This window comes from Silurus meridionalis, chromosome 6 (assembly GCF_014805685.1).
Source record: "Silurus meridionalis isolate SWU-2019-XX chromosome 6, ASM1480568v1, whole genome shotgun sequence".
Classification (NCBI taxonomy): domain Eukaryota; kingdom Metazoa; phylum Chordata; class Actinopteri; order Siluriformes; family Siluridae; genus Silurus; species Silurus meridionalis.
The window spans coordinates 26,129,666-26,143,747 of NC_060889.1; the positions used below are offsets into that span (position 1 = coordinate 26,129,666).

The 14,082-nt window shown below is 36.9% G+C and overlaps 1 protein-coding gene across 2 annotated transcripts in view; it reads right to left on the minus strand.

Annotated features, from left to right (window-relative positions):
* The window catches only part of LOC124387778 (aquaporin-4-like), a 67,332-nt gene extending 64,181 nt beyond the window's left edge, over positions 1-3,151 (minus strand). For both annotated transcript variants that reach the window (XM_046852337.1, XM_046852338.1), the window contains exon 1: positions 3,081-3,151. The gene's annotated coding sequence lies outside the window, so the exon portion shown is untranslated. The remainder of the gene's footprint in view (positions 1-3,080) is intronic.
* Between the last annotated feature and the right edge of the window lie 10,931 nt (positions 3,152-14,082).

Below are 14,082 nucleotides of genomic sequence, written 5' to 3' on the forward strand. Positions count from 1 at the left end.
AAGGTGCATGCGGTTAGGGAACAGCATCATCCTGAGCAGCTACATCACTGACTACCTTGGGAACTGCAACGTCTTGGATCGCAAGACCCTACAGAGGATAGTAAAGACAGCTAAGAAGATCATCGGGGTCTCTCTCCTCTATAATGGACATTTTCACCACACGCTGCATCCACAAAGTCAGCAGCATTGTGGATGACCCCACACACACTTTTCTCTCTCCTACCATCAGGGAAGCTGTTCCGAAGCATTCGGGCCACCACATCCAGACTGTGCAACGGTTTTTTCCCTCGAGCCAACACAGTTGAGTGTGTTAAGTGTGTGTGAGTTTCAGTTCAGTTCTGTGTGATGAGGAGCGTTCCTCATCACACAGAACTGAACTGAAACTCACAAACACTCAACTGTGTTACTGATCTGTAAAACCCGGACTCAAACACACACTCATACTCCTCATAACATCTGAGGGAGTTTTTCCTTGCCACAGGCTTGCTCATCAGGGATAAATGCACACCATTCACCTTGACTGTTGATTTCTGTAAAGCTGCTTTGAGACAATGTCTGTTGTGAAAAGCGCTATACAAATAAACTTGACTTGACTTGACTCGTACTCATTTCACACATCCATGTTTGTAGTACCACCCATATTATATTACTTAATTGCTACAAACTGTTTACATACTGTTTACATGCTGTTTTTGCACGTCTTTTTGACTTCTGTTATTGCTGTTTTGCTGTCTTACAAGTACACTCCTGTACTCAGTTCTCTCTGCACACTGTACTGTTTAATATACAGTACATTTACTGGCAGCAATATTTTGTGTGTTGTGTATTTGTCCTACACTGTCTTTTGATGTCTGTCTTGAACTGTTTGCACCAGGTTGCACACGAAGCACTTTATGAGTTGAGTACACTTACTAGTCCTCTTAACGTTGTTTTATGTAAGTTTTTTGTTTTTATGCCACTGTGTACTGCATCAGCTATATATGTTTGATATGACAGTAAAAAAGCTTGTTGACTTCACTTGTCTGTACCATGGCGTCCAGCCTAAAAGGGGCTTCGTGAGTGAGGCAAACAGCAGAGGGGACAGAGCAATGTCTCTTGAGTCACAAACTTTTAAACTTGTAAAACTTCCTCTATATTTGCTCCACTACCTCGAGTTAGAGCCTCCACTTCCTGGGCCTTGGCCCTTGCCTCCAGAGGGCGTCTGCTCCCTGATTTAAGAACCCTGGAATGTAAGGTGCCTTCAAGGAGAGCAGTCTTCCCTGGTTTCACAGGAGGATCTGCCATGCCAGTCTGTATAGGGTTGAGATCGCAGACCCCGCTGATGGTTGATATAGGAGACAACCGATGTGTTGTTTATACGGACCAGCACATGACGGTCCCTCAGGTCTGGGAGAATGTGCTTCAGAGCCAAAAACATGCCCAGCATCTCCAGGCAGTTGATGTGCAAAGTGAGATGGAGCCCACTCCACCAAACTTGGGCGGAGCAGGATTAGTCTTATCCCCAGGTTTTTTTCATACAGGTGAGAAAACATCATATTGCTGGACCGCCAGAAGCTCTGATCGTGCTAATATCAAACAATCGTCAATATAGTTTAGAATGTGGATGCCCAGGAGTCTCAGCGGGGTCAGAGCCCCATTCATACACTTTGTGAAGGTGTGGGGTGAGAGCACAAGGCCAAACAAAAAGACTTGATATTGGTAAGCTTTGCGCCAGAAAACAAACCTCAGGAAATTCCTGTGGGACGGAAGGATGCATATGTGGAAGTAAGCATTCTTTAGATCTATCATGACAAACCAGTCCTCAGACCTGGTTTGAGACATGACCTGCTTGAGAGTAAGCATCCTAAACCTGAGCCTCAGTAACAAGTGGTTCAAAGAGCGCAGATCTAAAATAGGATGCAACCCCCAAACCTTCTTGGGAACCACAAAGTACAGGTTGTAGAACTCTGTCTAAAGGAGGGACCCGCTTGATAGCCTCCTTTCTTAAGAGAGTAAGTACCTCTTGTTCCAAGACCAGAGCCTGCTTGGGTTCCACCCGAGTGGGACACACCCATCGAGACTGGTCACACACCCATTGGTTCACATTATCCAAAAGAACATAAAAACAATTATTTTCAGCAATGTAAAAGAGCGTCAGCAACAATATATTAGGACGACAGCTGGATCTGCAACTCAGGAACAACTAGGGGACATGGACCCACCACCTGAAAGACCTTCCATCAAATATCAACAGCATGTAGACACCGTTTCCCACATCATGTTCTACAAAACAACCAGATTGAGGATTAGTAAAATCAGATTTACGAACCACAGGCTCAAAACTTAAGTCTTAAGGATGGAAACACTTTGTAAGCAGTCACTGAAGCAGCACAGGATATATGGAGCTCAACACTGGACTTAGCTTTCGGACTTTTGTTACACGCAGCAGGAACAAACAAGAGACTTTATCCACAAATTGTTTCTCCTGACACAAAAAGGTCTCAGACAAATCAATAAAGCTTCTTCTGCTGGGCATGTGTTAATACACAGGCAGGAAATACAGAAAAATACAGAACAGTTATATCAGGAGTGTTCTCCACCGGATCAGCCACCACTTCGGGTAAGCTAGGTCATTCCCCAAGATAAAACCCATTCACAGGAAGCGTTGACCTGAAAAGTTCTCAGTCTCCAAATATAAGTAATGCAGGGATATGCGCATAACAAAGAGTTTAATGTCCTGAATCAACACATCGCTGCCTGCATAGGAAACTTCAGAAAAGGGTAACACACTTTCTAAAATAAATGACTGAGCAGCACCAGTGTCTCTCAGAACACTAATCGGATGCTTTACCCCTTCGGCGCCTAGTGTTAAAAAAGAAGAAATAAATGACTCAAACGCAGGTTCGACAGTGGGCTTGGATACAGGCACGTCCGACAAAACACCTTTGACATTAACTTTCTTAACTAAAGCCTGCTGTTCCTGTTTTTTTTTCGATTTACCACTAGGCACACAGCAATTATATGACCTTTTTCATGGCAGCAATAACACTCGCGAGTTTCAAGAGGAAGCACAGGATTGTGGAAGTCTCTTACTGACTCACCGTTGGAGGACAAGGAACTAAAAACCTTGAAAAGAACATGTCCACATGGACATCCGGCTGCAATGCGAACAGTCGACTCCCTCGAGAGCCGACTGAGCATGCTCCTCTCCCAAGCAAGCTACAGTATGTATCCTCCCCCGTAATATAACGGGGGCAAGCAGGGACACAGAGCCGGAAGTCATGCTTGCTTTTCTATTCCATTTCTTATATATATATATATATATATATATATATATATATATATATATATATATAGCTTATTTTATCTCTTTTTTTTATGTTTTTTCCTCTCACACAGACACACACGCTTCCTGAGCAAACCAAAGCTACCGTCGGCCACACCGCATGTGCGTTTTTATAGTCGGACGTTATACGCGAAAACGTTCCGAAAGCATTGTTTGGGGCAGCTCGAGTTCCTGAAAGAGAACTCAGTCATTTTCTCGGACTGGTTGAGATTAGAACAGAAACTTGATCCATATGGAAGGTGGTGAATGTACGAAACGTGCAGGCTGCCAGCTTTAAAACTGATAATTTGATAATTGTTGAAATTCTAAAATGTTTGTTTTTTTAACTTCCAAATAGGTGTCCATTGATTGCTAAATGAATATTTGACTGTCGAATATTGTACCCTAATTGAAGTAGCTGTTAGTAGGAACATGATTTTGCATACCATTGCATGAATGACTGCCTGACACGTAATATATTATTATATTTATGATTTACAATCAAATGATTTATTAGTTAAAAACTAGTTGGTATGAATGCAGGTGCCATCGTCTATTGACTTATGAGTGACTTGTTTGTCATTGAGTCAGTGTTGCTGATGTAAAGTAGCCCTTTTAGTAGTTACCAATCACCAATTAACTAAATTAGGATACAATTACGAGTCATTTACAAACTGGTAAACATCAAACTGTTGGCTACTTTAAAACTAGTTTTTATCTTCGAGATCACAGGGATTTTGTATGTGAATATTTGATCCGTTAACAGGTTGCATTTGTCAGATTTATTGTGTGACTCGGCCAGAAAAATAACTGTTTGATACATGGTGCGGCTGCTGTATATTGTAGCATATTTTAATACACTTAAAGTTAAGGTATTTGATATTTTATTTTCAAATACATTTTGTTGTATCTTTGCCCAACCCTGGTCTCAGCTTCATCAACCAGTAAAACCAATTAGGTTGGACTTGCGATTTATTTGTGTCTTCACTTCCTGCTCCGTGGCGGTAAACAACCGAACATCAAATTGTCACAATTTCATAAACAATCCTTTCATCCCAGGTATATAAAAGAGCTTGTGTTGCTGGCAGAGAGGTTTTAAAGTCTGGTCTCTTGGTAGCTGTTATGCACTTTTAGACACCTTTACAATTGTTTTTCTTTTTGTTTGATTTGTTTCAGTGTGTCTCTGTAGATATAAATCCCTTTTTACTTCATTTGTGTTCAGCTGAAAATACACTATATGTACAAAGGCATTTGGAAACTACTTTATGATTGTATTCTGAAATTGTTCCACAATTTGTAGACAACGTTTAATTTCAGATCTTTTCTGGCCATCAATAATTCTAAGGGACTCTGCCTCCCTAAGAGACTCTTTTTATACTCAATCATGTTACAGACCTGTTGCCAATTAACCTAATTAGCTGCAAAAAAGTTCATCCAGCTGTTTCTTTTAGCAGCTTTTTGTTGCAGCCAACAAATTTAACAAATGTCCTTATTTTTTCCTTAAAATGGTACATTTCCATAGTGTAAAACCTATAATTTTTACTGTGAATAAAATTTGGCTTGAGAGTTACAAATCATTGCATTCTGTTTTTATTTACATTTTACACAGCATCCTACCTTTTTGGGGGGGTTGCAAGATATATAATAAGTGAGTTACTAATAATTCTAGTAATAAGAAGTTACTTATGTACTTTTGTACTTACAGTAACTACTTGACTTTTCCGACACTTTTATTTTTCACTGATTATTACCAGTTCTAGGCAGATACAAAAAGCTCACATGTTCTTGTGCTTCACTCTGTCAGCTCATTACAGTTCCACATCCAGCATGTACTAGTGTAAATTTAGCTGATGCACAGCCGCGGTCCGGCTTCGATGTGTTTTTTTCCGGACTTTTCCATGCATGCTGGCTGTGATCATGGCAACGGCATTTCAGGGCCAAGAGACGCTGCAGTGCACAGGGTTTCTCTTTAATTATCCTCCTGCTGCTTATTTCCCCAGTGAGCCAAACAGCATCAACATTCATCAGCCATAAGGAAGAGAAGAGAGGATCTCATTTTCTTTCTCTTTTTCTCTCTCTCTCTCAAACAAACAAACAAACAAACAAACAAATCATACACAAACACATATATAAGGTGCATGTAACCTAGCTCTATTTAACACACGTATATACTCTTTCATCTACTACATCTTCCCTCATATGCCCCCATTCCAAACACAGAACACGTGGTTTAACCCATTCAAAACAAAATCTTGCATAAACAGGGTTATAGAAAAACTTCATGATACCCCTCCAAGCGCTACACATGGCTTCAGCCTTCATCGGTCATTCCCATGTTAAAGATACATAGATAGATATAAAGATGATAAGATTCACTGATTTACATTGGTATGCGATTCATCGATTTTAAAAAGTGTCCATAAGATACAAGTTGCCATTGTTATTAGAAGATGCTATAATTTTATTATTTAGAAAGTGACCAATAATTTGTGGCCAATATTTTATATATAGATTGATTTCTCCTCGCTAAACTGTTTCGTTATGACATATCACAACACTGTGGAGACCGAGGTGTATCCTGAGTCACATAGAATACAGATTTACATGGCAGCGGTAGAGCTGCATTTTCCAGTAGACAGAACAGGAAAATAATTTTTTTTTCTTTTGTTTTGCACTACAAAATCCTCTGTGTGTGAAAGGGCCATGTGTTAGAAGTCAGAAGACACATAAGTAAATCGATGATTTGCTGTTCAAAGAAATAAAAGCGAACTATCTGCACCATATTAAATTGAATAGTATTATACTATATATATATATATATATATATATATATATATATATATATATATATATATATATATATATATATATATATATATATATATATATATATATATATATATATATATATATATATATATATATATATATATATATATATAATTTGGTAGGTTTATGCCATGATTTATGACTCTGTTTCCCATCAGCTACTGCACCTCTCTATATTTCATGTCACATAACTGTTTGCACCCGAATCACGTTCTCAGCTAATTAGCATTTGTATAAAGACACTTCACAACACATTCCCTGTTCCACATTTGTCGCCTGCAGTTGATGTTGTTTGATCGTTGTTTCCATGATCCAGGTTGCGTTTTTTTTTTTCTTTGTTCCTTTGTTGTTGTTTTTTTTTTTTGTGTTTCAAGGTTGCACTTGAAATCAAATCTCTGCACTTGCATCCAGAGTTGTCTTATTCAATGACAGTGTTGGTTCTGTGTGGTATTTTAGAAAGCAATGCTAAATGTCTTATGAAGGGTTTACACCAAAACCAGTGGCATTGAGGATCAGAGTGTTGGAGTTTTTGCTACTAAAGAAAAATAATCAAAGAAAAGTTGGTGTGATAAGGCACAATTACTGTTACCATTCTGAATGTGTTTAGCTTTCTATAACAGTGCATCCTGAAGTGTTTTTATACCTGTTACACAGGAATTTGACAACTTTTAATCCATCTATACTTGCATTTACATTGTATCCCAGAGACATGGTAACAAAAACCGGGTCTGGTGAGCATATTTCTTCAGGGTTTGGAGTCGTTGTATTGGCTCACTATTAGGTTTCCTTTTGATTTTGAATGACTATGCTGACCTATACTATACATGGTATGGTACCTTATTACTTGTCACAACTTTTAACTGTTTACACTCCAAGACATGATCTCTTTTCCTCTGATTCAGGTTTTTTGTTTGTTTCTGCTACCCGTTTACGTTCTATGGTTTACGTTCTATTAAGATTAGACAGGCTGGATCTTTTAGTGTTTTTAAATCTGCTCATAAAACTGACCTTTTCAGATGATTATTTTTTTTTTGGATGGTTCATTTTTAAGTTATTTATTTATTTAATGACCTTAACCCTAACCCTATTTAATTTTTATTATTATTATTATTTTTTTTTTTTACATTTTTTAATTTTATTTTTATTTCCTATTTTATGCATTAAATGTTCTTTGAGGTGTAACTTTTAAAAGTGCTATATAAAAAAAAAATGTACTAAATTTTTTATTAACTGTCTCTTTTGCTTGAAATTAAAAAAATTGAAATACACACAACCTGCACTAACACTGGAGACTCCATCACCACCCAATCTGTTAGGTTCCTTTAAATGAGCTGTTACTATAGAAACCATAATGTTAGAATGAACATATCAATAAAAACGTGTAAAGGGGTTCATGTAGGCGGTGAAAGTTCATTCTGATACATTACACGTATCAGTTGTGCCGACGGTAAAATCCCCCATGTGACTGCTTGTTTCGCAGAGTTATGGTCTGAGGCATGAAGCTGAACTCAATCCTGTCTTTCTCTCTCTCTCTCTCTCTCTCTCTCTCTCTCTCTCTCTCTCTCCGTTGGCCTGTGAAGGAAGACCGTGTTATTCTGGTCTAACCATCTGGCCAATTATTTTTCATTCCTACCTCCTCTATACAAGTACAGTTGTGTGACGAGTGATATCTGGGTTTTTTCACTGCAAAGTATCCTATAAAACAGTCTCGTAAAACTTCCAGGAGGAAATCAGGGATGTGATGAACACAAGTGCAGTGTAATGTTTCATTTTAGTTTTGTGAATACAAACAGTGCTGAGGTTCTCTCACATGAGCATATAGCATAAAGCTAGTCTGCAGCCCTCGTCCCTGGTTACGATCACTTTTTTTAAGGTTGTGTGTAAATGTTTCACAGAAAGAAACAAAGAAAAAAAAAATTCCCACCACGTTTATAAATGTTTTAAGTAATACTGTCCTATGGAACATCTGTGAAATAAATTTGGAACGCTGACTGCCTCTTCACACTCCAGAATCTATTGGAACGGCTTCCCAGAAAAGTGGAGGTTATAAAAACAGGAAATCTACAAGTCGTACGATCATGTGTCTAAAAAGCCGTATATACTGACAAAATATTTTGTTTGATCACTTTACAAAAGTTTTAAGTAATACTGTTTTTGTGGTTCTACTCACTATGCAGTTTAAGAAAATGCTAATTGGTTATAAATGAGCAAACTGGACATGTGATTCATTTGTCATAAAGACAAACAGAGAAGCTCAAACCAGTTGACAAACAACGAAGACAATGAACAGCCCTTCCTAAAACATATACTGTATTTTTTCAATTAAGCAGCTCAGCCACTGCAATGAATCAGCTACAGACATACACAATAATGCATCCTTGTTTTATAGGGTGCCAATACTAATTAAATATATTGCTTTATTTCGAGGCATCAATATGACATGACATGAGTTTCAGAAAATTTTCATTTAACTGAGAAAAAAATCCAGCATAATCATTCTAGTATATAAAACTGCAGAAAATTGTTATCATCATTATATGATATGTTTTTTTATATAAATAAAAATTTAAATATTTTCTTTGATTATTCATTTGCTAAAATTTTGGTAGAAGAAAGTAAAGTGTCTTTCCTTGAATACTGCATTCTTGTGTACGATTTTTATTAATTTGATAAAAATGTACAAATAAATTAACACAAAATACCTACAGTATTATGAATATTTGTAATAACTGCACACATGCTATATCCAGAGATGAGAAGTAGTGAAGTAGAAATACTTTGTTACTGTACTTAAGTAGATTTTTCTGGTATCAGTACTTTACTTCAGTATTAATCTTTCTTTCATTTTACTTTCACTCATTACATTTTTTACACAAATATTTTTACTTTCTACTTCCTACATTTTCAAATCAGACTTGTAACTTTAGTTTTAATCTATATGGTGACGATCGATATTTTTTCTTCTCATTGCGCCGTTTTCAGCCCATCGACCTATTTCCTGTCATTGTGCAACTTTTTCAGTCTACGACTAGTGTATCATTTCCTGGCTCTCACACACCACAGATGAACGCTAGTTTATCTAGCAGAATCAACAAGAAGGCAAGAGTCAGTGATGTAAACATGACTGTGAGCAGAGACATTCCTGATCATCTGATCATCATCATCTTTTCTCTGCTTGTGTTCTATATGGTGGATGTACAGCCTGGATAACAAAATTTTTAATTCTTTTGAATTAATATATTGATATATTGTGAGATAGTTACCACTGTGACACTAAAACAGGTAGCAGCAATGACTACTTTTTACTTAAGTACATGTCAGAGCCCAAACTTCTTTACTTCAACTTGGGTAAAATAATATCATCAGTATTTCAACTTTTACCAGAGTCTTTTAAAACATAAGTATTTGTACTTCTACTTGAGTGAAGGATGTGTTTACTTTTGCCACCTCTGGCTCTATCTGATTATAGCAGTTGTCCAGCTCTAATCCAAACCTGCTCCAGCATGACAATACCCATGTGCACAAAACTGGCTCCATGAAGATATGTTTTACATCAGTTGAAGTGAAATATCTTGATTGGCTTGCTATAGAGCTCTGACCTCAAACCTATTAAACACCTTTGGGATGAATGTGAATGCTGACTGCACCCCAGGCCTTCTCACCTCACCTACATAGCAAATGGGAAATAAGTGTGGAATAAGATATTCAAGAAGCACAAACTAATCTTACGGTTAAATTTTTTTTTTTTTCATAAATCGCATTGGGTTCAGGTTTGGAGATGCACATCCCAATATACTATTCATTAATAATGCAAACTCATTTTAATGGCACTAACTTTAGTAACGCCTGATTAATGCAGCACGCATTTCTATTGGGCCATTTTGATCAAAAATATAAATAAATAAATATAAAGAGGCAAAATTAAAACTTTTAGCGCAACAAACATTTATTTATGACATCCTTTCTTTACTTAAATATAAAAATATATATATATATAAACTACAGCAAAAAAAATTGTAATCAATAAACAGTTATTTTACTGATGCACCAAGTCTCAAATCAAGCACCAAAATCCGCCATGATGGACACATCCAGCAATTTAAACTGTCCGTATGGAAACATAGCAAAAGTTTACTTTGGTGTCCTGATGATTTATGTCATTAAAAACAACAAAGTAGCCACCTTTTGCTTAGATTACTGCTTTGCACACTCTTGGCATTCTCTTGATGCCTACTTTGAAGAACCTACAATATGACATATTTTCAGTTCACTTTTTTGTTATGTATATAATTCCACATGTGTTAATTCATAGTTTTGATGCCTTCAGTGTGAATCTACAATTTTCATAGTCATGAAAATAAAGAAAACTCTTTGAATGAGAAGGTGTGTCCAAACTTTTGGTCTGTACTGTATATATAATATATATATAAACTTTTGGTCTGTACTATATATATATATATATATATATATATATATATATATATATATATATATATATATATATATATATATATATATATTCTGGTCAATGACCTAAAAGAGCTGGGACCACCGTTTCCAAGGTTACTGTTGGTAATACACTAAGAAGTCATGGTTTGAAATCATGCATGGCACAGAAGATTCCCCTGCTTAAACCAGCACATGTCTAGGCACGTCTTAAGTTTGCCAATGACCATTTGGATGATCCAGAGGTCATGTGGTCAGATGAGACCAAAAAACATTCTGTGTCCAAACTTTTGGTCTGTACTGTATATATATAATATATATACTCACCGGCCACACTCACCGGCCACTTTATCAGGTACACCTTACTAGTACCGGGTTGGACACCCTTTTGCCTTCAGAACTGCCTTAATCCTTCGTGGCAAAGATTCAATAAGCTACTGGAAACATTCCTCAAAGATTTTGGTCCATATTGACATGATGCAGATTTGTCGGCTGCACATCCATGATGCGAATCTCCTGTTCCACCACATCCCAAAGGTGCTCTATTGGATTGAGATCTGCTGACTGTCGAGGCCATTTGAGTACAGTGAACTCATTGTCATGTTCAAGAAACCAGTCTGAGATGATTTGCGATTTATGACATGGCACGTTATCCTGCTGGGTAACGCGCCATGTCATAAAGCGCAAATCATCACAGACTGGTTTCTTGACTGTGGTCATAAAGGGATGGACATGGTCAGCAAGAATACTCAGGTAGGCTGTGTCGTTGACACGATGCTCAATTGGTACTAATGGGCCCAAAGTGTGCCAAGAAAATATCCCCCACACCATTACACCACCACCACCAGCCTGAACCGTTGATACAAGGCAGGATGGATCCATGCTTTCATGTTGTTGATGCCAAATTCTGACCCTACCATCTGAATGTTGCAGCAAAAATCAAGACTCATCAGACAAGGCAACGTTTTTCCAATCTTCTATTGTCCAATTTTGGTGAGCCTGTGCGAATTTTAGCCTCAGTTTCCTGTTCTTAGCTTTTAGGAGTGGCACCCAGTGTGGTCTTCTGCTGCTGTAGCCCATCCGCCTCAAGGTTCGACATGTTGTGCGTTCAGAGATGCTCTTCTGCATACCTCATTTGTATTTGAGTTACTGTTGCCTTTCTATCAGCTTGAACCAGTCTGGCCATTCTCCATTGACCTCTGGCATCAACAAGGCATTTGCGCCCACAGAACTGCTGCTCACTGGATATTTTATCTTTTTCGGACCATTCTCTGTAAACCCTAGAGATGGTTGAAGAAAAATCTCCATTAGATCAGCAGTTTCTGAAATAATCAGACCAGCCCGTTCAGCACCAACAACCATGCCACGTTCAAAGTCACTTAAATCACCTTTCTTCCCCATTCTGACGTTTGGTCTGAACTGCAGCAGATCGTCTTGACCATGTCTACATGCCTAAATGCAAAACTACGTATATATATATATATATATATATATATATATATATATATATATATATATATATATATATATATATACATAGTTTTTTTTACAGTTGCAAATATTTTCAAAACAATGCATCGTGATACAAAAAACTTGTATACGAGATAGATAGATAGATAGATAGATAGATAGATAGATAGATAGATAGATAGATAGATAGATAGATAGATAGATAGATAGAAAATTAGAAGCTTCTAAAACTCATTTTGATTCATGAAATAATTGTGAATTGCATTTTTTCCAACCCCAGTAATTTTGATATAATGAGCAGAAGGTGAAATAACCGTGTCTATTTGCTTGAGAAGGTGTATGAACAAGGTCTTAATGCACAACTAAAATGAAACGTTCGGTAACATGAAATGTGTGGAGGTGTGAATAACTGGACTATGTGGAGTATGTTCAGCCAAGGTGAATTTAAACTTTAGCCTCCACGGTAGTCCCGTTGAGAAATTTTCAACTGTGTAAACACAGACAGCGGTTTGTAGTCTCAAAGCCAAGCTTTCAAACGATTCTACGATGCAGTTTTTATGTCAAAACAGTCTGAAGCCACACAGAAACTTGGAAAGTTGAAAAGTTGGAATCGCAAAAAGTTGGAATCGCCTCCAGCTGTAAGGATTAGAGCTTGAAAGTGCTGGCACGTGTATGTGTGTGTGTTCGCTGAACCAAAGAAAAAAAAAACAGTAAATAAAAAAAATGAATAAAGAATTTAGTTGTGTTTGCTGTTTCTCATGTGAGGAAAAGTCAAGCTTTCATAACTTTGCATGGTGAAAACTGTTTGTCCTGTTGCTTCTAAAACAAGGCAGGGCATCATAATCATTTTGAATATTTTTTAATGACCATCACTGCGCATGCTAACATGGTAAGGAATGTTAGAATGTAAAAAATAAAATCATTATTAATAATTGGTGATAATGATAGTTAGATAAATGACACTTTATAGTGAGAAAGAGAGAGAAAATGTATGTGTAAATTAAGTACATACTAATAATGAAGCTGCTGATGTTTAGTCATTGTACCAAAAGTATTAGGACATCCTACTTTTTCCAGGAAAATGTGGATCTCCTGCCATAAAGCTCTGACCTCAACCCTATTGTATACTTTTGGGATAAATGTGAACACTGACTGCACCCAGGCCTTCTCACCTACATCAGTACCACAAGCACACTCCAAAATCAAGTGGAACATCTTCCCAGAAGAGTGGAGGTTAATACAGTTTAACAGCAGATGGAGACTTAATGTTAAATGGTATGTTCAAAAAGCACACGCCAATCTTACAGTCAATTGTCCACAAACTTTTGTCCACATTGTTATTTATTATTGTAGCATTTTCTTTTTCATCTTGAGTTTTGGCCGATTCATCAAAATCTCCATATTTACCATATCAGTTAAACGTATCACAGAAATCATGCATTTAGCTCAGTAAGGTCATTAGAAAATGTTTAGTATAGATGTATAAACTGCAAAAATACTTCACTCAATCATCACTTTGCATGTCTACAACCATGTTCGTAAAAATAAATAAATAAAATAAAAAAAATCCATAGTAATATTATAATAGACATAATTCAATCCTATTACTTTAGCAGAATGAAGAGCTGCTGCTTTCTGAAGCAGTGCTTGTACTGAGATGAGAGAAGATGTGGGATGTAAGGCAGTGAAGTGCTTTTCAGCACAACAGATTTGATTAGAAATATAAGACATGGGGGTGGGGGTTTAGGTAACTCAATCCAGAGTTACTTATATCCGGTATTGACCCTAGGACTCGGAATACCCTCAGCCTTATTGGCCAAAAATATGAATATAATTTTTTCCAAAAAACTGTAACCAAAAATATGTAATAAATACTACACCAAAAAAACCCTGTCTACATATTTGACGAAGTATGCAATTATTTTTTAAACCATTAAAAAACAAAAAAATCGTAGAAAAAAATCTCCGTTAACTTGAATAAATACGGCAGTCAAAAAGGTAAACGAAGATGGCCATCTGTGATAGTTAAACTA